Source organism: Lissotriton vulgaris, chromosome 10, assembly GCF_964263255.1.
Source record: "Lissotriton vulgaris chromosome 10, aLisVul1.2, whole genome shotgun sequence".
In the NCBI taxonomy this organism is placed as follows: domain Eukaryota; kingdom Metazoa; phylum Chordata; class Amphibia; order Caudata; family Salamandridae; genus Lissotriton; species Lissotriton vulgaris.
This window is the reverse complement of record NC_141698.1, coordinates 14544584-14572043: the sequence shown is the minus strand read 5'-3', so window position 1 is coordinate 14572043 and position 27460 is coordinate 14544584. Positions and strand designations below refer to the sequence as shown.

Below are 27460 nucleotides of genomic sequence, written 5' to 3'. Positions count from 1 at the left end.
AGCTCTTCTCGCAGAAGAAATTGACATCGCCTTCCTCACTGAATCCTGGCTCAGTGCCCCCTCCACCCCCATTCTTTACATTCTCACCCCTCCAGGGTACAAACTCATCAGACAAGACAGGCCGATCAAAACTGGGGGGGTCTAGCTATCATGCACAGAGATGGAATACAGATTACCAAACTCAAACCTGCAGTATACCTTTTGTTTGAATACCTAGGCGTCGAACTCACTACAAAGGGCACCCGACCAATCAAATTCCACACTATCTACCATCCTCCAGGAGATCGTACCCTCTTCCCAGAAGAACTAACAGACCTCATAGCACGATTCTCCTTGACAGACACCAAAGACTTGTTCTTGGGTGACCTCAATATCCACTGGAACGACCCAGAAGACTCCACTGTCCTGAACCTTTCCAACCTTCTGGAAATATATAACCTCAAGGAACTCTGCAACAAACCAACCCACATCAAAAGTGCAACTCTAGATGCGATCATAACAAACAACGATCTGATCTCCTTGAGAGAGATTTCTCCCACTGACTGGTCCGACCACCACCTCATTCTGTTCAAGATTGACACACCTGCCAACCTCCAACCTACCCGTGTTGTCAAACCCAAAATCTTAACCAGAAACATCAAAGAAATACCTCTATCTGAACTTGAAGCCAAGATTCTTCCCAGTCTTCAACTCCATCCCTCATCATGGACGGCGGACGACCTCACTTCTCACTTCAACTCATCAATGGCAAAGGTCTTAGACCAAGTGGCTCCTCTCAAACTCAAACAACTGAGGAGAACAAAATCTAAATCCTGGTTTAACGTGGAGCTGAATAATGAAAGTCGCCAACTCAGACAAACAGAAAGGTCTTGAAGACAAAACCCCTCATCCCTGAACCTAACACATCTTAGATCTGCTAGACTGTCTTACAAAAAACACACCTTCGATGAAAAGGCATATTTTTTCAGCAGCCAACTAGATCTAACAAAAAACAGACCAAGAGAACTATTTAACATTGTTAAAAGCCAAACTAATTGCACTCCCTCTCCAAGAAATCAAAGCCACCAATGAGCGATGTGAAGAAATTGCCACCTTCTTCACAAATAAAGTCGCTAAAATTGATCAATCCTTCTTACCAACTGCTAACCCCCCTTCCCCCTTTACTGGCCCCCCTTCAACCTCCATGGACCACTTGGAAAGAGCTCTTAACAAGGACAATCAAACCTACCTCCAGCTCAAAAACAATGCGCACTGGGCCGACTTTGAGCTAATGTCGGAAAACGAGGTCTTCAATATAATTTCCATTCTAAAACCTTCCGCCCGCACCATTACCCCCTCCCTTCCGCAATCATAAAAGAACTCAACCACACCATCTCTCCTTTCTGGATAAAAATCATCCTAGCCTCTCACCTCAGGCTGTGTCCCGGACTCCCTTCAACTAGGACAAATCACACCCATTCTAAAGGAAACCTGGGCTGACCCTAATGATCTTAACCTCAGACCCATCTCTAACCTCCCATTCCTTGCCAAAACATTAGAGAAATGCGTTCTCCTCCAACTCAATAATCACATTAATGAGTTCAACCTCCTGGATGCCTTCCAGTCTGGGTTCAGAAAAGGCTATAGCACGGAAACAGCTATGCTCAACGTCACCGATGACATTCACAAGGCACTAGACGAACAGGATGCCTGCCTACTCATCCTTATCGACCTTTTTGCCGCATTCAACACTGTAAACCACCCAGCCCTCTCGGAGACCCTGTTGAAACGGTCCGGCATCAATGGCACAGCACTAAAATGGTTCACCTCCTGCCTTCAACACTGTACGCAACAAAGTAATATTAACTACTGTCTCTCAAAACCAACTAAAGTTACACTGGGAGTTCCGCAAGGCTCGATCCTCTCCCGTCCCTCTTCAATCTCTTCATGGAGCCCCTCACAATCATATTGAAAAAAGCCGGAGTGAATTACCACCTTGATGCGGACGACACCCAAATCTATTTCAGGACCAAGTCTCCCAGCGACATTCTACTCCTTAATACTACCCTAACCGAGATCCAAACTTGGTTCAACTTTAACCACTTAAAGCTCAACCCTGACAAAACGGAACTAATCCTATTTTCTCCAAAAAGTAACCATCGCCCAATCCAAGAGTGGCTGTAGAATCTGGTTGCCCTAAACTGCCCCCTTAACCTATCCGACTCAGTCAAGTCTCCAGGCATCACCCTTGACAAGAACTTATCTATTGAGACCCACATCAAAAACTCTGCAAAAAGTGCTCTTTTCTCTCTAAAACACCTCAAGAAAGTGAAACCTTTTCTACCTCATGATGACCTCAAGACAGTAGTTCAATCCATAGTTCTCTCTACAATCGACTTCGGAAACGTCACCCTTACAGGGACTCCTAAAGCACACCTAGCCCCTCTTAGGGCAGTGCTGAACATGGCCACTTGACTCGTATCTGGAGTAAAAAGATTTGAACACATCACTCCAGCTCTCAACTCCCTCAACTGGCTTCCCATGGAAGGGAGATGTATCTACAAATTGGCCTGCTTCACACACAAAACCCTCCACTCTCCGGCCCCCAACTACCTGAACAACAAACTGGTAAGAGCAGGTCAATCCAGAACACTAAGAAGCACCAACTCACTCCTCCTTATTCCTCCAAAAGTGAAAAAGAAAAGTACCCAATACCGATCGTTCTCTGACAACGCTCCCAGGATATGGAACGCTCTCCCTGGAGTCCTCAGATGAAACCCCTCCTTCTCCTGTTTCAAAAGGGACCTCAAATTCCTTCTCCTAAACAAATACTTTCATGACCAAGGTCAACTAGCCCAGTCTTCCTTATCCAAGTTGTCTCCCCTCTCCCTGGACTCTCATGGATAGTGGGTGACCGGACGATGTCATTCTCGCCCTTTCTTTTGCTCTCTCCCCCTCCGCTGTACTGCATATTCATTCATTCCCTTGTTTTATTTGGATCTATGGTTTGCTTCTGTACTGTAGGCCTACTATGCAAATGTAATGTCCTCCTGCTGTGTACTGTGTGGATGTAAAGCGCTCGGATACCTACGGGTCAAGCTAGCGCTATATACATCTTTAAATAAATATAAATAAAATAAATAAGTAGATGAAGAGTAAAAAACCTAGAGAGTGAGGGACTTTTAGACCACGAGACAGCGCGCCCCATCATGAGAGAGAGAGGTGCAAAGCAGAGAAACCTAGAGAACAAAAGCATGAGAGGAAGAAAAAAACAGGCGGTACAAAAAAAAAATGAAAGATCAGGAGAAAGAAGAAATACAGAGTGCCTGGAAAAAGTAGAACAGGGGGTGGAGGAGAGAGAGGCCAGACAGACCGAGAGACAAAGAACCACAGATGCTAGCAGCTGTCTCTACCTGGGCAGACAGGTTCCTCCAGTGTGGGGGAGGGGAGCCGAAGAGCCCGGGGGAGCAGGGCTGGCTGGCAGGAAGGAATGAACGTGCCACCACCAGCTCTGCTTCCTCTCCTGAGAAAGAAGGAAGTTTGCAAAGCTGATGCCTTTGTTTCACCCGCACGATGTGAGACAAGCCTGCACTGCTCCTGCCTTTGTTTCACCCACTCTATGTGAGAGAAGCCTGCACTGCTCCTGCCTTTGTTTCACCCACTCTATGTGAGAGAAGCCTGCACTGCTCCTGCCTTTGTTTCACCCGCTCAATGCGAGAGAAGCCTGCACTGCTGCTGTCTTTGTTTTGCCAGCTCTATGTGAGAGAAGCCTGCACTGCTCCTGCCTTTGTTTCACCCGCTCCATGCGAGAGGAGCCTGCACTACTGCTGCCTTTGTTTTGCCAGCTCTATGCAAGAGAAGCCTACGCTGTGTACAACCTTTGTTTCACCCGCTCCATGCGAGAGAAGCCTGCGCTACTGCTGCCTTTGTTTCACAAGCTCTATGTGAGAGAAGCCTGCACTGCTGCTGCCTTTGTTCCACCCGCTCCATGCGAGAGAAGCCTGCGCTACTGCTGCCTTTGTTTCACCCGCTCCATGCGAGAGAAGCCTGCACTGCTGCTGCCTTTGTTTCACCCGCTCAATGCGAGAGAAGCCTGCACTGCTGCTGCCTTTGTTTCACCCGCTCTATGCAAGAGAAGCCTACGCTGTGTACAACCTTTGTTTCACCCGCTCAATGCGAGAGAAGCCTGCACTGCTGCTGCCTTTGTTTCACCCGCTCCATGCGAGAGAAGCCTGCGCTACTGCTGCCTTTGTTTCACAAGCTCTATGTGAGAGAAGCCTGCACTGCTGCTGCCTTTGTTTCACAAGCTCTATGTGAGAGAAGCCTGCACTGCTGCTGCCTTTGTTTCACCCGCTCAATGCGAGAGAAGCCTGCACTGCTGCTGCCTTTGTTTCACCCGCTCAATGCGAGAGAAGCCTGCACTGCTGCTGCCTTTGTTTCACCTGTTTAATGCGAGAGAAGCCCGCACTGCTGCTGCCTTTGTTTCACCCGCTCCATGCGAGAGAAGCCTGCACTGCTGCTGCCTTTGTTTCACCCGCTCCATGCGAGAGAAGCCTGCACTGCTGCTGCCTTTGTTTCACCCGCTCCATACAAGAGAAGCCTGCACTGCTGCTGCCTTTGTTTCACCCGCTCTACGTGAGAGAAGCCTGCACTGCTGCTGCCTTTGTTTCACCCGCTCAATGCGAGAGAAGCCTGCACTGCTGCTGCATTTGTTTCACCCGCTCAATGCGAGATAAGCCTGCTCTACTGCTGGCTTTGTTTCACCCGCTCCATGCGAGAGAAGCCTGCGCTACTGCTGCCTTTGTTTCACAAGCTCTATGTGAGAGAAGCCTGGCCTGCAATCACATGGGCTGTGTCTAGCTGCATGTGTGAGGGACAGTACCCAGCTGAGACCAGTGCTGATCCGGTCTTGTGGAAGATGTGAGCTTGAACGTCTGTGCACGGTACTGTACCTGCTCTGTATGTGAGGGAAGCCTGCACAGCAGATACCTGCACTGGGGCTTTGAGGGTTCAGGAAGCTCTCACCTTGGTGACCTTTGCTCACCCTGTTGTGTGGGTATGAGGGAAGCTGGCATTGCAGCTGCCTGTGATGTACCCATCCTGTGTGTGCACAGAGTTGCATTTCCATCTCCAGTGCTAGATTTATTAGTTTGCGTGAGGAGAGGTTGCACTGATGCGCCCTTCAAGGAAAGCCTGCTCGTGCCCAAAGAGGAGGCTGCCCTCCTGCCTTGAATGCAGATTGGCATGCTGCGGCATGCTGTAGCAGACTGTGGTCACTCTGCCATTCAAGTACAGATGCGCAGTAAACAGGAAATTGCTAATTTGCTTAGGACGTCAGCACTTGCGGCGCACGCCTTCGACCTCAACCAGAGGTGTAAATACAGGTCTCCGTGCAGTACAGACTGTGCACGGTCAGCAGCTCTGCCTGACAGACAACACCTCAGACAAACATGAAGGACCCACCTGTTGAAGAGTGGAGCGCAGAGCCAGGGCTTCATCGTGACATCAGGACCCCGAGGGTGTGCTTCGACCGCCTCCCACTGAGGCGTACGGGAGATGTTACGGCCCAACACAAGCAGTGGAATGAAGAACTAACCCAGTAAAATGAGTCAGTGGAACAGAACCATTAGCTAACTCCCTATAGCTGCTGAGGGGGGTGACCTCTGACCCCTAGGGTAAGACAGTCAGGATTGGACAACAAAAGTGTCGGTGGCAAAAATGATCAAATACACAGCAGGATTTGGTAGCAATTGTGGCAAACCTATAATTTTGTTCAAAGCTGCCATAGAATTGCATCATTTCGGTGGCCCGGACTATACGCCAAGGTACTTCACGGTGTGAGGGTATGCAGGGAGAAGCGGTCATGACATTCTGCCATTCCAAAGGACACTGCCGAGTATTAAAATGTGGGAGTAACCCTGCACCACTTTCTCAAGTGGGCGCTGGTAGGGCAGAGGGTGCGATAAACCAACAAGGTCAGACTGGCCTATAAGGCAATGAGGCAGACCCTGGAGGGCTGGTCTGACCGGTCAGAGCGTGGACCACTGGTGGGCCTGATTTATGGTCTGCTGGCCCAGTTTTTACGGTTGATTTCCATGATATTAACATAAACATTGCCTGCTGCCAGCTCAAACCCAGGCAGCCTTTCATACCTTGTAAAACACTTAAAGAGTGCATATTTAGAAGTTAAAAACTACACACTTTGCAAACAGGGGTCACTCTTTACCAACCTGATTCTTTAATGGGGGCCACCTTCATTTTGGTGCTGGGCCTATTTTCCGTCCCAGTCCGACCCCAACAATTAGGCCCTGCACCTGGGACTCACCTTACCACTGAGCAGACACTCAGTCCAGACAGTTCTATAACCGAGAAAGCCACCCTGGCCAGATCGCACAATCCGTTTAGTTGCAAAAGACATGCCAAGAATTTACCAGGGCTCAAAGCAGCACATTACTTCCCGCTGGTTGGCTCTATTGTCGTTTGTTAGGCTTGATTCTGGTTCAATGGCTTGCTTTGTCCATCTTGTGTTTGTCCATTCCCTCTCCCATAACCGCTTTATTGCGGTCCTTTCACCGCTCATGTTCAGGGAACTACTTTTTTCTTTTTGCTTAAGCAGTCCATGAGAGTGCTTGTGTTTTCCAGCTGTCTCTCCCTTGTATGCTTCTAGCAAATCATGCTCCATGTTTCTCTCTCTCTCTCTCTCTCTCTCTCTCTCATCTGTGTGCGTCTGTTCCCCTGTACGCTTCATGTTGCGTTCACACTTGTGCTTCTCCCTTATGGCCATGTCTGAACTGGGGTGGCGTGGTGAGCAAAATAACCATGGATTCAACCCAGATCTATTCCGTCCATCACCTTTTTGTGTTGCATCTTCTCCCTTTGACCCCATGTTTTCCCTTCTTGTTTTGCCTCTCTGCCCTCTTTTCTTCACCCACCCCCAAGTGGTTCTCCGCAACCATTCCCCCGCCCCTTTCCACCCATTTACAAAACCTGCTTCTCCATCCCCTCCCACCCCTATTTTATTCCAAGGTAGCCGGCAAATTGTTGCCTTCCCATTCTCTTTATGAATAAAACTGATCATATATATTTGCTCCAAGGGGTGTGTCCAAAATACGAACAGCACTCAGAGCAGGTTCGCCTTTCCCCAATCAGCGTTTAATAGTATGGGCAAAACACTTCAGTCGGTGAATTCAAGCATTTTGACCGTCCATCTGTGGTGTTATTACGGACTACATCCCCCAGCAAGCAACATGCAGACTCATTGAGAGAAGCCTAATTAGGCATATGATGACGCTTTATAAGGAGGATAACACAATGCTGGTTAGCATGATGGAGATATGCTTACGAAATAATTTCTTCATGATTCAGCAGATGTGTTTCCAACAAACTAGAGGTGTGGCGATGGGATCCTGCTGCTCCCCTAGTTATGCGTGTTTACACATGGGACCATGGCAGAAGCAGATCCTTGGAGTCACACATTCTGAAACCCTTCGTGACCATGTAGTGAGCCTTTTCAGGTATATAGATGATTTATTTATTATCTGGAAAGGGGAAGAAAGGTTGGCAGTTTCTTTTATAGAGGAACTGAATGAGAATGCCTTGAACCTGCATGTTACCTCTCATTCAAGTACCTCCTCAGTGAACTTCTTAGATGTGGAAGTTTACATAGAGAATAATACTATTCAAACCAAGTTACATCGTAAAGCCAGAGCAGGTAACACCCTACTGCACGCCTCGAGCCATCACCCCAAACACCTTATTTATAGCACCCCCTATGGGGAGATGCTACGCATCAAGCGTATTTGTAGCAGACAGGAAGATGCGAGGGATGCTCAGGAGGCCTGTCAATTACGCTTTTTGGCTAGAGGCTACTCAGATAGAGTTATCAAAGCAGCAATAGTGAGAACGGCAGCTTTAACCAGAGAGGAGGCACTTACTACTAAAGGGATGAAGGAAACAAGCAGCCCCACTCCTAAACCTGAACACATACGTTTAATCTCAACTTTCAGCAAACGACATCATATAATTCGAAAAATCATGGGAAAACATTGGGCTCTAATCAACAATGATCCCAGCCTTAAAATGGGATCTTATACCTCTCCCACAATCACCTACAGGAAGGCTTTATCTATGGAAAACGGTCTGGTGAGCAGTAGTCCGGAAGTCTTGGCTAAGCCTAACTGGCTAAGCTCACGCACAGGGGTTTTTAAGTGCGCTTCCTGTAAAGCTTGTAGATATGGCGTGAACATGACATCGTACGCAACAGCCTTTTCAGATCATAAGACTCCAATTTCAAAATATTTGACCTGCAAAACGGGGTTTGCCGTTTGTTTTGGAGTCCCCTTGCCCTTTAAGATATGTGGGGAGCACAAAGCTCCCGGTACATAAAAGGGTGCTCCAGCATATGAGGGCAATTACCAACTGCGACGAAACTTACCCAGTCGCCAGACACTTTAATGACTGCCATAAGAGAGATTTGAACCTTCTGAAATATTATGCAATTTTTGCAGTCATGCCTCTCAGGAGGGGGGGCAATAGAGAAGGGATGCTTCGCAGATTGGAAACACACTATATTTTGAACCTAGATGGTAAACAACCTACAGGTTTAAATGCTAGCGAGGATTTTCATACGTGTCTGTATTCTTTACTTCAATAATAGAAGTGATTTCCCAAAATGTATGCATACTCTGGGTTCAAATTCAACATATAGGTCTTACGCTGAAATAGGTTCGATTTTTGGACCTTATACTAGTAATGGTGTTTCTTAGCATGTCGCTTTTTAAATATGTGAAAATGAAATGAATTCAATCTTTTTAGCATTTGTCGCACATTATTCACTATATTTTGCTCTAGCATATAGGTTGCACTATTTTATTAATCTGCACTTTTGGGCACATTTATTAATGGACAGCGTTATCATGAGACTGCCCAATGGGAATTAATAGTATTATGGAATTCGCATGAACATAAATCATTGGTGCCAATAAGTCAACATTTGTTGTGTGCATATGTAATACTGTATTTTACAATTATGCACCGAACACTGTAATTGTGGTTCAAGAGACCCGACCAGATATTGCATTTAACTCTATTTTAGAATTAATTTCAAACGCATTCATCGGTTAAGTTAAGTTTACAACTATAATGAATCAATGTTTGTAAACAGATTTATGTGATTTTAGAACGATATGGTTTTAAAATGTCAAACGAACTCCATTAGATATTTTTATTATGTCTATGATGACGTTGTTGTAATTATTTTTGCACTGCCACTTTAAATATCCGGATAACCCTCCCTAACGTGTCATGTGATCAAGGGCCCGCGTCCTGTAGGTGCCTTCCTCCACTGAATGAGGTGGCCGCGTCTGAAAAATGACATGCCCGAGTTATGGCACCTTTTTTTGTTTTTCCTTCTGCTGTACACCATTGTCATTTTTGCCGAGGCTGTACAGTATTAACAAAATGCAACGGGATAGCCAATAGGCAAGACCTATTGGCTTTGCCAATGCTCGTTTTACAGCAGCAGGTACCGTCATGTGGCCGGAATGCATCACCCCAGGGCTTGCCCTCAGCCACCACTTCCTGTGACCATGAATGCTCCTCAGTCACAGTGGTGTGACGTGACTCACGGACAATAGGGCTGGTCACTGGTGTCTGAGGTGAGGCTAGGATCCCTCGCCCTCCCTCCCGGCCGCCACCGCGAGCTTTGATCATTCCCACGCACACCACCTCTTGTGCAAGGGCTCACGCCACAAGTATGTGGCAGCGACTGCTGCCAGAAGCGCAGAGCGCCGCTGCCATGTTTGTTTACTCATTGACTCACTCATCCATGCCTGGATCTAGAAGCCCCACTCACTCTCAGCCAATCAGAGACTGTCAGGAAGAGGAGGCCCCTTACCAGAAGGAGCTACCTGCAGCAACGGGAAATTTGATTGGCGAGTGAAATAGGGGTGGGGGGTATTGTTTTATATAATAGGTGCACCGCTGGAGAAGGCCTGTGCTCCTGTGCTTTAGTCTGCAGTCGGATAGTGTCCTGGCTGCGGGTGTGCCGAGAACCATCAAAGATACAGAGCTTCTCTGCACCATATGGGGGTGCTGGTCTTGCAGGCTTCGTATAAGCTACTTACCTTTGATAACGCTCTTTCTGGTGGACCTAACTATGGATGCCTCATTTTAGGATTATTCCCAGGCACTCACCTGGATCCAGAATATTTTTTAGCACAGTCCCTGTTGTCCAACGGCTCGGCACAGACTCTACACCGCCCCGAAGTGACGGCCAGGACTGCATATAAGCACCCCCTATGCGCCCTGACAGCACTATCCATACCCGTGCATACAGAACTCAAATCGAATTATTCATGCCTGGAGCAAACCTGCAATTTGGGACCTTTTAAAAGAGGCCATTCCACAAAAGGGGAGGTGGGTGCGGACTCTGCAGCTGGATAGAGGATCCGCACGAGGGAGGGTTACCGAAGGTAAGTTACTTGTTCTTCTGATAGAGGCTTCTAACCACAGATCCCTCGTCTTTGGAACAGAAACCAAAGCAGACGCTCCCCTGGTTCCGGATCAGTGGAACGACTGACCAAAACGTTATCCAGGACCGAACAACCAAAAACACCCTTCCCGTCGGACTGAACCAGGAAGGCAAGAATACTTTGTAAACGGGCAAGGATGCCCACTTCACAGCCCGACCTATATCAAGAACAGGTACTCCATGTGCCAACGCAGTGGTAGCAGTCTTGGCCCTGGTGGAACGTCCTTCTGGAGGCTGCTTCGTGTCCAACGCAGAGGACAATCAACGGAGATAAAGTGGATTCGGCTCTGCATTACCTTGCTTCGTCTCGGAGAAACCAACAAAGAGCTGATCATTCACCCGAAGGCCTCTGGTATGATCGATGTAAAAGATCGGTGCTCTTCTAGGGTCCGAACTATAGAGTCTCCCCTCATTCGTGGGGTGAGATGGTGCAAACAAAGTTGGCTGTGTGATGGACTGTCTAACATCAGAGGGAGTCACCACCGTTGGTGGGAATTCCGCTCGGGCTCCCACCACTATAGTCCAAAAAGACAGAGTTTGAAGCCCATTCACACAACGAGCGGAAGTTATCGCAATGAGAAACACCATCTTCAGGGTGAGGAGACAGTGAACAGCTGAGTGATGGCTCAAAAGCAGTACACATATAAAAAGTAAGGACAAAATTGAGGTCCCATTGTGGCATTATGAAGGTTTTAGGAGGAAACGTGGATCAGACGTAAGAAATCACAGGCGATCTGAAGGACAGTTAGTCCGATAAATGCAAAAAAAGCTGAGGAGGGCCAACAGATCACGTTCAACCACACCCACTGCAATTCTGTGTTGGGCCAAACTCAAAACAAACAACCATGCATCAGACAGTGTGGCCTGCAATGGGCCTATACTACAGGTGCTACACCCAGCCACTAACTTGCCCCAGCCTTTGGCATAAACAGACTTTGTCGAAGGGCGCCTGGACATGGAGATGAAATTCACCACTCTGGGAGGGAGAACGAATGCAGTCAAATGCTGCCACTCTGTCTTGATGCATGGAGAAGTAGATTGGGACGGCCAGGGTGCAAAACCTTGCCCTGCTGCTGCAACAGAACATGTAAATGTATGTGTCTTGTAAAGCGCACTGCTGTCCTGAGGCGTCGTGGCGCTGTAGAACGCTGGGGAACCCGTCCTGGCTATCCCTGTGAGATGGTCCGTACTGGGTATCTCCAAGGTGAAACCAGGCATCCCCGGCGAATGTGGGGGGCCGTTGTAGAGATGAGGCAAGCTAATGCCCAGAGTTGCCGAGTGTGATCCCTGGTTAGAGTAGGCACCAAGGCGAGAATTATCACGCTGCTGATCCTGGTCCACGACCCTGCCGCGTCGGGAATTGAACCCTGGTCCCGGGCCGTTCTCTGCTTCCGGGTCTGCCGCCTCTAACCAGTGAGCCACACCACTCGTAGTCGTCCTCCCATCCTCGCAAAGCCGCAGCCGGATGGGAGGACGGGTGCCAATGCACGGACATTCTGGGTACAGCACTCTCCTGGATCAAACCAGAACTACCAGGATGGCTCGGGCCAAGTCGTCCCTGATCTGCAGAATTCTGGGTAGGAGGGGTAGCGGCAAGAAGCATACAGGAGCCCTGTGCCCCACCCTAGGCAGAACGCATCTCAGAGCGAGCGGCTTCTGGGAAACTCCTGTGTGGAAAAGTGCTGACATTGCGTGTTCTCAGAGGTGGCTTCCTTTTCATTGGTGGAAGACGCCCCTCGCCACGTCTGGGCGCGTCAGCCATTCGTGGTCGGCTAGGTGTCGCCGGCTCAGTTTGTCCGCCCCGGCGTTTAAAGATCCTGCAAGATAGTGAACGACAGGAAAATCCACTGATGTCGACCCAATTGTGTCCTGCCTTGCTGCAAAAGCACATTGCAGGGGTGTGGTCTGTGAGGACCTGGACCAGCCCTCCTTTGCGGGCTGCAGGAAAATGGCCACAACTCCAACAGGTTGATGTGGAGACAGTTCTCTGCTGCCGATTGTGTCCTGCTCTGGAGCCCTGACGTGCCAGAGCTGGTTCCAGTTCTGGAGTACTGAACCCGGGTCTAGAGGCCACATGCAGACCACGGCTCAGCTCTGGAGACTTCCCACAGAGTACCGAGTCCAGTTCTGGAGTATAGCACCCTGTTCTAGATCCCTGGTGAGCTAGCACTGGTTCCAGTTCTGGAGTGTAGTGCCCTGTTCTAGAGACCTGGTGAGCTAGCACTGGTTCCAGTCCTGGAGTGTAGCGCCCTGTTCTAGATCCCTGGTGAGCTAGCACTGGTTTCAGTTCTGGAGTATAGCGCCCTGTTCTAGATCCCTGGTGAGCTAGCACTGGTTCCAGTTCTGGAGTATAGCGCCCTGTTCTAGATCTCTGGTGTGCTGGCACTGGTTCCAGCTCTGGAGTCCTTATCTGAAGTAAAGTGCCCTGCACTGGAGCCTTGGTGAGATAGCACTGGTTCCAGTTCTGGAGTGTAGCGCCCTGTTCAGGATCCCTAGTGAGCTAGCACTGTTTCCAATTCTGGAGTATAGTGCCCTGTTCTCGATCTCTGGTGAGCTAGCACTGGTTCCAGTTCTGGAGTATAGCGCCCTGTTCTAGATCCCTGGTGAGCTAGCGCTGGTTCAAGTTCCGGAGTGTAGCGCCCTGTTCTAGATCCCTGGTGAGCTAACGCTGGTTCCAGCTCTGGAGTGTAGCGCCCTGTTCTAGATCCCTGGTGAGGTTCGGTGCATTCCATTGGATGCATTCCAGTGCATTCCATTGGGTCTGCCTGCCTAGGCAGACCAAATGGAATGCACCATCAGCCAATCGGAGGTTGGGTGGGGGGGGGGGCACTAATATATCATGTTAAGTTGTGGTCTGCTCCGGCCTCTTTACTTTTAGGAATAAACTGCTTTTTAAATGACCCCCGGATTAACGGAAGTGAAGCAGCCACTTCCGGGTCCCCTCTGGACCTATTCTGATGAAACGTTTGTAAGTTCCCTATATATTTACATACACAGGGGCGCACAGAACAGATCAAGTGCAAACAGCAATAAACCAAGCCTGAGACGAGTAATGTATGTTCTACACACAGTACAGGCACAGTTAAAAGGATGAGTCTTTGTGCCCATTGGGCTAAAAGTACCATCTCCGAGCCGTGGACAGCACACAGGAGCACCGACATTATGCGGCAGTGGGCCAGAAAATCATGTGGTACCTTTGATTCAATTATGCGACAGGGAAAGACGCATTATATCCACCTCTTTACTCTAAAAACGGCTCTGCAGAGCAGTGCATTTCATATTTATGATAAATCATGCATCTTTCTCACTCGGAGATATTTATACACTCAACATAGGAGACCTTAAAAAGAGTTGCAAATAAATGTTGATGGCTAGAGTGAATCAGAGGGACGCCCGACAATAGTGAGTCAGTCAGTCAGTCAGTCAATCACTTTTATTCGATTTTTAAAAAATCATAAAAAGACACAGGATACATTTCAAAGGTTACACATACAGAAAAGTTAAATAACACAGGGAAAATATTTACATAATATATACATAGTGATTCATAGATCATAGCAGCTGAATGTAAAGTGACTTGAGCGCAAGCAATTCCTATATACAATGGAAAAGGATAAAAAGGTACATTTAAAATATATAAAACATCGCTAAATCTATTTTCTTGTGAGAGTTAAATTCTTAAGAACAGTTGCCTTTAAAAAATTTCGTTTATAATCAATCCATTATTACATTTTCTGCGCTTTTTATTGATGCGTACTCCTGCTACTAAAAACTTGCTACATGAAAGGTGACGTGTGCATTGTGCAAAAGTTGCAGGAATAAGAGGGCTGGCCTCACGTGTAAGAAGCGGGCCTCTCTAAGGATGGGGACAAGATATTTCCTTCTGATTTTATCATAGTGATCACAGAACATGATAAAATGTAAGGTGTCCTGGGGTGAGAAGTTATCACAATCACAAGGTTTATTATTTTCCAGGGTCTCCCATCTATAGTATGAGCCCAATAAAAAGTAAATTAAATTCAACCGAAATCTAATTAAAAGAAAACGGTGGAAAGAGTTGTTTACAAGTATCAGGTAGGGTTCTGGACCTGGAACAGTTTTCAGTGTGAAATTCCTTCTCACAGTAAATTTCATAAGTTCAGTTTCCTCTCGCTCTAAAATAAAGAGGTTCAATAGTGAGTCACCAGAGGGGCGCCTGACAATAGTGAGTCACCAGAGGGGCGCCTGACAATAGTGAGTCACCAGAGGGGCGCCTGACAATAGTGAGTCACCAGAGGGGCGCCTGACAATAGTGAGTCACCAGAGGGGCGCCTGACAATAGTGAATAACCAGAGGGACGCCTGACAATAGTAAACGAATAGAGGGACGCCTGACAATAGTGAACCAACAGAGGGACGCCTGACAATAGTGAACCAACAGAGGGACGCCTGACAATAGTGAACCAACAGAGGGACGCCTGACAATAGTGAACCAATAGAGGGACTCCTGACAATAGTGAACCAATAGAGGGACGCCTGACAATAGTGAACCAATAGAGGGACGCCTGACAATAGTGAACCAATAGAGGGACGCCTGACAATAGTGAACCAACAGAGGGACGCCCGACAATAGTGATCCAATAGAGGGACGCCTGACAATAGTGAACCAACAGAGGGACGGCCGACAATAGTGAACCAATAGAGGGACGCCTGACAATAGTGAACCAATAGAGGGACACCTGACAATAGTGAACGAATAGAGGGACGCCCGACAATAGTGAACCAATAGAGGGACGCCCGACAATAGTGAACCAATAGAGGGACGCCCGACAATAGTGAACCAATAGAGGGACGCCTGACAATAGTGAATCAACAGAGGGGCGCCTGACAATAGTGAATCAGAGGGACGGCTGGTAAAAGGGAGTCACCAGAGGGACGGCTGACAATAGTGAATCACCAGAGTGACGCCCGACAATAGTGAATCACCAGAGGGACTCCTGACAATCGTGAATCAGAGGGACGGCTGGAAAAAGGGAGTCACCAGAGGGACGGCTGGCAATAGTGAATCACCAGAGGGACGCCCGACAATAGTGAAACAATAGAGGGACGCCTGACAATAGTGAACGAATAGAGGGACGCCCGACAATAGTGAACCAATAGAGGGACGCCCGACAATAGTGAACCAATAGAGGGACGCCCGACAATAGTGAACCAATAGAGGGACGCCCGACAATAGTGAACCAATAGAGGGACGCCCGACAATAGTAAATCAATAGAGGGTGCCTGGCATCAGTGAATCAACAGAGGGGCGTGTGACAACAGTGAACCAACAGAGGCTTTGGCACACCTGGAGCTTCTCCTTTTAGAGTGGGTCTCTCTCCAAGCGTCCTGCACGGCCATGAGACTTGTAAATAAAGTTTTACACACTCTGCCGTGTCACGTTTGCAGACTTTGCACAGTTAGGGCACATGGACATGAGAAGGCAGCGAGGTCTGAGGGGAGGCGGTTAGGTTGGTCAGCAGAAGGCATGGGTGATATTTGCTATATTCAGTGACCTTCCTGGCAGTGGTCCCTCCACCTCGTGACCACCAGTAATCCCCTTGATCCTGGCCCAGCTCGGAGTCAACAGGGCCAGGAGTCGACAACATAAAGTGCATTTCACATTTTTGCCTTCATCAGCTTCCTCTCGTCCAGGACTGGGGCTGCGGTGCCAAGTCTGGGCCTAAACCAAACAGAAGCAGAATGTGCCCTCATCTGCAGCAGCGCTGGGCGCTGCCACCTGCGGGCATGTCCCTGGGACATGACCTGGGGTGGATGCACACCAGCTGATGGGGAGTGCCAAGGCTCTCCCCAACAAGTACCGCCCTCTAAAGACAACATGGTGAACAACCACATGCGGCTAGGCCTCGGCTCTTGCTGCTATGAAGACAACATGGTGACCAACCCCGGGCTGCTAGGATGAGCTCTCTCTGCTATGAAGACAACATGGTGACCAACCCCGGGCTGCTGGGCTCGGATATCTCTGCCATGAAGAGAGCATGGTGATCAACCCCAGGCTGCTGCGCTCTGCTCTCTGCTATGAAGACAACATTGTGACCAACCCCGGGCTGCTGGGGCTCGGCTCTCTCTGCTATGAAGACAACATGGTGACCAACCCCAGGCTGCTGGGCTCTGCTCTCTCGGCTATGAAGACAACATGGTGACCAACCCCAGGCTGCTGGGCTTGGCGCTCTCGGCTATGAAGAGAGCTTGGTGACCAACCAGAGCTGCTGGGCCCGACTCTCTGAAGACAAAATGGTGACCAACCCCAGGCTGCTGGGCTGGGATCTCTTTGCAAAGACATCATGGTGACTAACCCATGGCTGGTATCTCTCTGCTATTATAACAACATGGTGACCAACCCCGGGCTGGCCGGGGAAGCTCTTGCTGCTATGAAGACAACATGGTGACCAACCCCGGGCTGCTGGGCTTGGATCTCTTTGCTATTAAAACAACATGGTGACCAACCCACAGCTTGCCGGGTAAGTTCTTTCTGCTATGAAGACAACATGGTGACCAACCCCGGGCTGCTGAGCTCTGCTCTCTCTGCTCGGACAACAACATGGTGACCAACCCCAGGCTGCTGAGCTCTGCTCTCTCTGCTCGGACAACAACATGGTGACCAACCCCAGGCTGCTGGGCTGTTAAATCGCAGTTTACAAACGTGAACATCACCGGCGCCATCTTGCCTAACAAGAGCCATTATCCGCACGTAAACGGCATCCATTTTAGGTGCTGCGGCCATCTTGCGATTTGCAAGTCACCCACGATTCACCCTGACCTCGCAACCATCCCCGGTGCCCTGATTCAGCATGACCAAATGCACTAAGGTCATAAAACCTTGTCCTCGTGAGAAGACCCTGAAGCCACTTCCCGCCCTAAACACGTTTGTCCTTTCATCCTCCAGACCCTTCTGATAACCCACAACTGCACCTGGCCACTCGATCCAGTCCCAGGCTGTAAACCAAGCCCTGTGGACGTAGTTTATTGCCCCCACACAGCAGGACTTGTTGCAGGAACAGAAATGCTTGATCTTATCACTTGCATAACCCTTAGATATGACCGATCATACACATTTACAGATCCTGTCGGAATGTCCTGCTGCGAGATATCAATCACTAATTAAGACCTGGGTGGGGGACGACAAACTGTTGGGACTTTGAGAACCTGCTGGGGGTGGGAATTCCTAGGATGTTTGACCACCAATAAAGTTACTGTAAATTGTATAAAAAGGGGAGCAGCGAAGAAGTTGTTAGAACACCTCCTGAAGACATCCCTTGTGTCAGACCTGACGTGTTCTCCTCTGTAGCAATAAACCTGTTCTTGCTTCCCAGTGCCTGCCTCTTTATTCTGGTAACTATCGATATTGGGAATTAGAGGCCTCTTGCGCCAAACAGCCTGGGCATTCGTTAGAGATGGCTGTTTTTTTACAGGGCTCGTCTCTCTCTGCTCGGACAACAACATGGTGACCAACCTTGGGCTGCGCAGCTCAGCTCTTGCTGCTATGAAGACAACATGGTGACCAACCCTGGGCTGCGCAGCTCGGCTCTTGCTGCTATGAAGACAACATGGTGAACAACCTTGGGCTGCGCAGCTCAGCTCTTGCTGCTATGAAGACAACATGGTGAACAACCTTGGGCTGCTGGGCTCGGCTCTCTCCGCAATGAAGATAGCGTGGTAACCAACCCTTGGCTGCTGGGCTCGGCTATCTCTGCTATGAAGACAACATGGTGACCAACCCCAGGCTGCTGGGCTCGGCTATCACTGCTATGAAGACAACATGGTGACCAACCCCAGGCTGCTGGGCTCGGCTATCTCTGCTATGAAGACAACATGGTGACCAACCCCGGGCTGCTGGGCTCGGCTCTCTGCTATGAAGACAACATGGTGACCAACCCCGGGCTGCTGGGCTCGGCTATCTCTGCTATGAAGACAACATGGTGACCAACCCCGGGCTGCTGGGCTCGGCTCTCTGCTATGAAGACAACATGGTGACCAACCCCGGGCTGCTGGGCTCGGCTATCTCTGCTATGAAGACAACATGGTGACCAACCCCAGGCTGCTGGGCTCGGCTATCTCTGCTATGAAGACAACATGGTGACCAACCCCGGGCTGCTGGGCTCGGCTATCTCTGCTATGAAGACAACATGGTGACCAACCCCGGGCTGCTGGGCTCGGCTATCTCTGCTATGAAGACAACATGGTGACCAACCCCGGGCTGCTGGGCTCGGCCCTAAAGACACCTGTGGCAGCATGACCTCCGAGCCCTCCTCTGGACCGTGGTCCTCTCACACCTAGAGATGCTGGCATGGCCGTCCTTGCCTCCATCCTCACAGCACCGCAGCCTGCGGTGGCATCCTTCAACCACCAGCCGTCTCAACAAGAGACCAGATCCACAGACCCTCAAACCCCTAACCCTATGAACTCACGGACCGCCCCTTCAAGGGGGCTCCCTCTCCAAGCCTGGTTGCAGCCCCTGCAAACCCTAATGGCGCATACCAGCGCCTGAAGAAAGAGACAGGCATAACTGGGGGCTCACACGACACCAAGGTCAGAGCAGGTCAACCCCAACCCCCCGACAAACGAAGCACCCTGAAGGAAGGCTTCGAGGCACGCCCTGGAGCTATAGAACACTAGCCCCTTTCACAGGTCCATTAACTGTTTTACAGACCACAATGCAGGGGGGCTTTAGTCAGGGCCACTGGAATTATGCCCAGGAGACGGACAAAGTATGTGGCAGGGTTGACAAAATTATTCGGTGGTTTTTCAACTTGGTAACAGTCTGTGGGCATTGGCTGCACCTCATTAGTGCCAGTTTAACACCCACATTTAGGAATAAGCAATGGAAAGGTGACCCGTCAACCTTTGCAAAGGGCCTTCCTCTGCGTGGCAACACGTCGCTAGGTTTCAGTAACTGTTGGACCGTTAGAGTTAGAATTTTTTTTGTTTGCTAAAATCTGCAGATTGTGCATCAGGTGATGGATTATGTGGCAAATGCGGCAGAACCATAATTATGTGAAAAACGCCGCAGCAACACTACCGTATAATCTGAGTGGTCCTGCCTTGACGTGACTTTAGAGAGCTGCAGTTACCCAGAGCTTGTACTCTGAGTGAGAGGTGACCCAGGCATGGCTTCTGGTGATGGATTAACGATGCAAGGGGGGGGGGGGGCATCCTTCCCTCGACCACCGTTCTGTGGTCACTCGTAAACTACTTGGAAAAGCAGCGTTGGGGTCTCTTTTATAGACATGTCTCCTTTTGGGACTCAGAAAGTGGGTCACATCCGACATGTGAAGGGGATTGCGGCCCAAACTTATTTTGCCAATGCTTTTTTACTTTCCATTTTTAAATCTCGTTCCTGTGCCTAAGCCATGTGTTCTGCTCACAGCAGCTCAGAGTCAATGGCTCGTTTCTCTCGACTGATCAGAGGGATTCTTTCAGATGACGATCATGAAAGACAAAGGGCTTCTTTCTAAGTTCGAATCCCGGCGCTGCTCACACGCACCCGTGCTCTGTCGCAATGATGGGAGTGGGGCAATGACATTCGGGGGGCGTTCAGCTGCCACGTCAGGTGGCGGTGGGAGGGGGGGGGGGCAGGGTTCCTTCGTCATTATCTTTATGGCGTATGTTTCACAAAAAATAGGAGACAAATCGCCCTCCCTGCGGTTCGCCAAGACCAGACCTGTGGGCTTTGCCAATGGCAGACACCTGTCACCAGGAAAGGCCCCTCCATCCGCCCGGGCGCGGCAGCAGGGGGTGTACCTGGTCACAGGATGTAAACACAGACCTCACGCCCTGATGACGGTCCTGCGTGGGAGACAGGTGGAGGGGCGTGGCAGGCACCAGACACAAACAACATACCTCTGGGAAGGGGAGGTGGGAAAGAGGGACCGGAAGTGACATCACTGCCCCTCCCAAAGCCCCGATCCTCCACCTCTGCTAAGACTTCTTTCGATCTCCAGACATTTCACACTGCCCCTCCCCGGGTAGTTCAAAGGATATTTGAGTTTTACATAGCGCTGCCTGGGCCCAACGGTATCAAAGCGCTTTACATGTTATGTGAATACGTTTACTCGATGTACACGTGGGGATTCCTATGGGTTAAAAGAGCCATAGAAAAAGTATATAATAATGCAGCATTCAGACTTGGCAGGAAAGTACTATGCCCTGAAGAACATGACCGACGAAGAGTTTGCGACAGATCAGAGACAGAATGGGGCAGACAACCACCTCGAGGGCGGCCAGGGTAGAAGGGGCGAGAGGGTGGGGGTGTCCGGCAGGAGGGTACTTATGGGTGGAACAGGGAGGGCGAAAGGTGTGTAGGTGAAGGAGTATGGAAGGGTGACATCAGTCTGAGGGAGTGGGGGCCCCACGAGGGATGGCACGACCGCCTCCCCGAGCACCACTCAGCTGCCAAGGGTGGGCACTGACTGGGTCAGTAGCGGAGCCAGTGCGCGGTGGTCCCTGGCTGCCGTTGGAATGATAACATACAGTAATAAGTCAGGGTTGAGTGGTCCCCTCGGGGCCCGGGTGTCACTGCACCCGCTGCACCAATGGTAGCCACGCCCCTGCACTGGGACCCCAAACGCAAACTCTCTGAACAGCACGCAGTGACCACCCACCTCACATACTGAACACCCACAGCGCCTAGAAGCTGCACCATCTCGTACCAGCACTTGTGTATTTCACCTGACGTTTCAAAAACAACCACTAGCAAAACTGAACTTCAGGTGGACGGAATGATATTACGGGCCAGATGAATTAAAGGGCGTTACCCAGTCTGTGTCTATGGAAACATATGTTCGTACATATGACCTTATCTGTAACACGTCATCCTTTGGATTCTAGTCTTCTGTACTGTCCGTGGTCCCGCGAAGGTGACGAGGCCCCCCCTAACCCTCAGTGATAAGGCAAGACCTTTAACCCCCTCAACCACAGCCAGTGTTTGCCCAAAGTGCCGAGAAGCCTGTGCTAAGGCGCTGTTTGAATTCTGTGCTCTGCTCGGTTTGTCTTAATCTCGCTCAAACAAAGGGCACAAAACACGTCCTTGGGGTGAAGTAAACAAGAGAAGGAACGCGAGATGCCCGGGGGTGGGGAGGAGGAGGGCATCTCATGGGGCTTGAACAAGGGCATAGCTGTGGTGGGCACTCGGGGGCAGGTACAGGAGGGGGCTGGGACTGTGGGGCATGCATATGAGGGGGCTGTGAATGGGGGGGGGGGGGTGCATGCGAGGGGTCTGGGGCTGTGAGGCATTCAGGTAAGGGGGTGTGGAACTGACATACATGCGGGGGTGCTGGGCTTTTTGAGACATGAATGTGAAGGGGTGTTATGACTGTACAGACTATACCTGGCTGTCTTTCCATCTGTCAAGCATCACTTTCCCTGGTTGCCCGTGCGCCAGCGCTGGGACGCCCCGATGTTGGGGCAGCCATGCGCTACAAGTACATCTAACATAACGCAAAATTCGAGCCTGGGGAATGTACGCACTAGGAGTGCTAATGCAAAATGAACAATTGATGGACAGAATGCAGAACAAAGTCATACATTCACCCCAGTACAGAGATCTGGGCCTAAATCCATCGTTTTGTTGCTCACCATGCCATTCCAGTTTGGACCCAGCCATATGCAAGTCAGTCTTGACCCTGCGCCCAATGGGATCAGTCCAGCCCGAAATGCCAGGCCAGGTCCTATATGGACTGGAAACAAGCATCCTGGGACCGGTTCCGGGCTTTCAGCCCTCGTCAGCCAGGATAGCTTGATTCCAGTGGCACAGAGAGCACGGGGGTCCTGGCTGTCGGTGGCAGCCAGGACCCCAGGCTACTGTGACATGTTAAGGAGGGGATCTGGGCTGCAGAGACCCTGGGCGGGTAGGCTGGGAGGGACCCCCGGTGCATTCGCTGAGGGACCCCCGGTGGGTAGGCTGGGAGGGACCCCCGGCGCATTAGCTGAGGGACCCCCGGCGGGTAGTCTAGGAGGGACCCCCGGCGGGTAGTCTAGGAGGGACTCCCGGCGCATTAGCTGAGGAACCCCGGCCAGTTAGGCTGGGAGGGACCCCCGGCGGGGTGGCAAAGATGCTCTTCTAAGGGTGCAGGGGGGGCCGAGGTGGGTTGAGGCTCTTGGCCAACCTTGGGAATGCAGCGACCCTGACGTATGCTGGTTACCTCTGGAACTCTTTAATTGGAAGCCTTACTCCCGCCTCCTGGGTGTATCCGCCGCCTTGGATACTGTCAACCATCTGGAACGCCTTCAAGCTCTTGAACTTCGCATGGGACGTGGAGGCAGAGTCCTCAACTGGTTCTCCTCATACCCATCCAGCCATTCCCAGATTGTGAAAATGGGCAACTCACTCGAGACCAGTCAGCGTTCACCGAGGGGTCCCCCCAGGTTCCATCCTCTCCCCCACCCTCTTAAAGCTCTACCTAAAAACATCAGTGTGTGATTCTCAGATACTCTGGGATTCTCTTCCACTTTTACGTCGATAAAACCCGAATATGCTTGAAAATCTCAGCTCCGGAAGACATTGCCCTGCTTTCAAAAACTCTCTCAAAGATTCAAAACTGGAAGTCCAACCTCCATTTAAAACTCAACCCAACCAAAACAGAGTTTTTGATCATACCTTCGAAAGCAAAAAACTCCAGTACAAGAATGGATGGCAGGCCCAGCTGCCCTGGAGGGCTGCCCGCCACTGTCCAGAGTGCCAGACCACTGGGCATCACCCTGGACAAGCATCTCAAGCCTCACAGACAACTCCAGCAGCTTTGGGGCATCAGACAACTGACCCCGGAACAAGACCTCACAACAGTGGGGGCGTCTCCAGACTAGAGTACGGAGCTGCCCCCCTCTCAGGCATTCCCAAAGTCACCAAGACTCGCTGAGGGCAACGCTGCATGCAGCAGGCACTGTGCGTTAGATCTCAATAAGTGTGCCCACATCACCCCTGCGAACCCGGAATGGCTCCCACTGAAGGGGACCCAACTCAAAACCACGTGTACTGCACACAGGGCGCCGCTCTACTCCTCACCATCCTACCTGAGTGAATGAATGAATGAATATAACATGTATACAGCGCTAACTTAGCCCAGGGGCGATAAGGAGAAACTGAAACTCTCTGGAGCAAACAGGGGTTCCAGAAATGGCCAATCCCTGCTGCTGGAACCCCCACCTTCAGTCGAGCACGGGACAGGAGCCAGTCTCTCTGGAAGTGTCACGAGAATCTAGAACCCTCCGCCTCCCGCCCTGGCACCCACTGGTACCCTTCGGCCTGACCCGCCCTCGCTATGCCACCCCACCACCTTCATCGATGCTTTAACTGTATTTTCTCTGCCCATTTCCTTAAACTGCTCTAGAGATTACTCCCACCGAAGTGACCGTCTGAGTTGAATTACTATTAATGTAGCCCGCTGTTTCCCTTTTCACCTGCTTGCTGTGTAAAGCGCCATGATGCCTTGGGGCCAAGTCAGCGCTATATAAAATTGCAAACATAAATAAACACCATTATTGGGGGGGGGGGGGGGGGGGGGGAGCAGGATTCAAGAATTTTTACAATAAGAAAAGGATTACACTGCACTTTTTTTTTATAATCGCACAACTGCATTATACACATTTATAGCATTGCAGCAGGTACATGTTTTCCACAGAATCACACAGTTTCAATCAAGAGTTGGCGCTGGGATTCGAACCCACTTCTTGAGATTCAAGGCTGCTAACTTAACCACAAGATCATATGGACAAACAGTAGTTCTATAACAACAAACCAGTGGGTGGGGTAACAAGGGTATAACACACAGGAGGCAGACCTGTGATACAAGGACCAGGGGTGAGGTAACAAGGGTATCACACACAGGAGGCAGACCTGTGATACAAGGACCAGGGGGTGAGGTAACAAGGGTATCACACACAGGAGGCAGACCTGTGATACAAGGACCAGGGGGTGAGGTAACAAGGGTATAACACACAGGAGGCAGACCTGTGATACAAGGACCAGGGGTGAGGTAACAAGGGTATCACACACAGGAGGAAGACCTGTGATACAAGGACCAGGGGGTGAGGTAACAAGGGTATAACACACAGGAGGCAGACCTGTGATACAAGGACCAGGGGTGAGGTAACAAGGGTATCACACACAGGAGGCAGACCTGTGATACAGGGACCAGGGGTGAGGTAACAAGGGTATAACACACAGGAGGCAGACCTGTGATACAAGGACCAGGGGTGAGGTAACAAGGGTATCACACACAGGAGGCAGACCTGTGATACAAGGACCAGGGGGTGAGGTAACAAGGGTATAACACACAGGAGGCAGACCTGTGATACAAGGACCAGGGGTGAGGTAACAAGGGTATCACACACAGGAGGCAGACCTGTGATACAAGGACCAGGGGGTGAGGTAACAAGGGTATAACACACAGGAGGCAGACCTGTGATACAAGGACCAGGGGTGAGGTAACAAGGGTATAACACACAGGAGACAGACCTGTGATACAAGGACCAGGGGGTGAGGTAACAAGGGTATAACATAGGAGGCAGACCTGTGATACAAGGGCCAGGGGTGAGGTAACAAGGGTATCACAAGGAGGAGGAAGAAATGTGGCACGACAATGGATTAACAAGGGCACCCATCAGACACAGGTGGCAGGGACCCGGGGGTTGAGGTACTTGGCATTACGAGGTGAGGCGTTGGAGGAAATCAGAAACTGACTTCAAAGAAAGTCGGGGAGGGGGTTCAGAGAGGTGGCCTCAGGGACAGACTTACAGAGGCCGGGGTATCAAGAGGACAGTGGAGACAGAGGGGCACTCGGGAGGCATGGGGGCGCAGGAGCAGCTCAGGGCTGGGACACGGGGCTATCAAGGGGGTACTTTTAGGGCGCAGGGGCACGAAGAGACTCTGGGGAAGGAGGAGGGGCAGGAGCACGAGGAGGCAGTAGGGCAGGAGCACGAGGAGGACTGAGGTGCAGGGGGCCGAGGAGCACACGTCGAGGCGCAGGCTCCGCCCGGGAGAGGCTCTTACCTGCACTTCCCTCCTCCGGGCCCCGCTCTCTGCCCAGGGTCCCTCCACTCCAGGATCCCTCCACGAGTGCTGAAGAGCCGCCACGCCCTGGTTCTTGAGCTCTCTACTCCCGGGCTCGGCTGCCCACAGACGCGCCGCTGCTCTTGTGCAGCTCCGGCCGGGCTTGGCTCTCTCCTCCGGGCTCGGCTGCCCTCAGACGCACCGGTGCTCTTGTGCTGCTCGCCTCTCTGCTCCCGCCTGTTGCTCTCGGGATCGCCTCCCACTCTCCAGCCCACAATGCACCGAGCCAGACCAGGGCCCGGACCCTCCTCCTCTCCCGGGACAGCCTGATCCTGCCCCCAGGGAGGAGGATGAGGAGGGAGCTGTGCTGCCCTCTGCTGGCGGCGGCGGGGACTGCAGGGCGCCGCCTCCTGTACCTGGCCAGGTGTGAACGACCCTGAGGACCGAGCTTTGCTACCCTCTTGTGGTGGCAGCGGGGACTGCAGCTCCTGTACCTGACCAGGTATGAACAAGCAAGCCTGAGAAGAGAGCTGTGCTGCCCTCTGCTGGCGGCGCCGCCTCCCACACCTGACCAGGTGTGAACACACAAGCCCCGCCCCTTCCCTCAAGGACAGGCCTCACCCTGCCAGTGGCACACACCCTGCTGCTGCACAGACACACAGCCTGGGCACAGAGACAATGCAAAACCAAGTACCTAATTGGCAGGACTAGGAAGACAAGCACTGTGCAAATACAAGAAAAACAAGCAGGTTTGTTCAGATGCGTGTTGTCTTTTCAAATAAAACAATCCATTGTTCTCTGGGGAAAACACAAAAAGTTCCTCCTTGCAAACATTAGTTAACGGTCCAGGACGATCAATGCTCGTAACAATGCATATTTACCATAAGACTATTGCATCGCGACGCGCCAGAGGACCATATTTACAAAGGAACTTTTTGAAATCCGACGAGGCACAGTTGAGAACATCGGAAAATCAATCATACATGATCACGCGAACACATGTAAATAAAATACATCTGCAATTCCCATCACTGATTTTAAACCCACCTCTATCACTTCCCTCCATATGACGCCGGTGGCGGTATTTCACCTCTATAACTCCGCTTCATTAAAAGGCAGTGACGGTATTTCACCTCTATAACTCCCCTCCATATAGTCAAGTCAAGTCAGTAAATGTATATAGCGCGCTACATACCCAGAGGGTCTCAAGGCGCTTGAAGAGGGGTGGGGAATTACTTCTCGAATATCCAGGTTTTAAGTTGCTTTCTGAATGCTAGGTGGTTTTGAGTGAGTCGAAGGTGCATGGGAAGTGAGTTCCATGTTTTAGCAGCCAGGTAGGAGAATGATCTTCCTCCCATGGTGGTTTTGTTGACGCGGGGAACAGCAGCGAGGGCTTGGTTGGAAGAGCGCAGCTGGCGGGGGGGGGTGTAGAAGGACAGACGTGTATTGAGGCAATCGGGTCCAAGTTCGTAAAGAGCTTTGTGTGCGTGGGTTAGGAGGCGGAAAGTGATCCTCTTATTGACGGGGAGCCAGTGAAGGTTTTTCAGGTGACCAGAAATGTGTTCTTTACGCGGGATGTCTAATATGAGTCTGGCTGATGCCTTCTGGATGCGTTGGAGTTTTTTCTGAAGTTTTGCGGTGGTGCCGGCGTAAAGGGTGTTTCCGTAGTCCAGGCGGCTTGTGACCAGTGCGTGGGTGACCGTTTTTCTAGTTTCGGTGGGGATCCAGCGAAATGTTTTTTTGAGCATGCGGAGAATGTTGAAGCAAGATGAAGAGACGGCGTTGACTTGTCTGGTCATCGAGAGTGAGGAATCCAGGATGACGCCTAGGTTCCGTGCGTGATCCTTCGGGATGGGTGCTTTTCCAAGGGCCTCTGGCCACCAAGAGTCGTCCCAGGCGGAGGGGGAGGTACCTAAGATAAGGACT

At 50.8% G+C, this 27460-nt stretch overlaps 1 protein-coding gene across 2 annotated transcripts in view; it reads right to left on the bottom strand.

The window, feature by feature from the left end:
• PLXNB3 (plexin B3) overlaps positions 1–25773 on the bottom strand; it is a 297888-nt gene extending 272115 nt beyond the window's left edge. Inside the window, exon 1 of one of the 2 annotated variants that reach the window (XM_086940225.1) lies at positions 25535–25773. The gene's annotated coding sequence lies outside the window, so the exon portion shown is untranslated. The remainder of the gene's footprint in view (positions 1–25534) is intronic. The other variant, XM_086940224.1, reaches the window with a different exon arrangement.
• Between the last annotated feature and the right edge of the window lie 1687 nt (positions 25774–27460).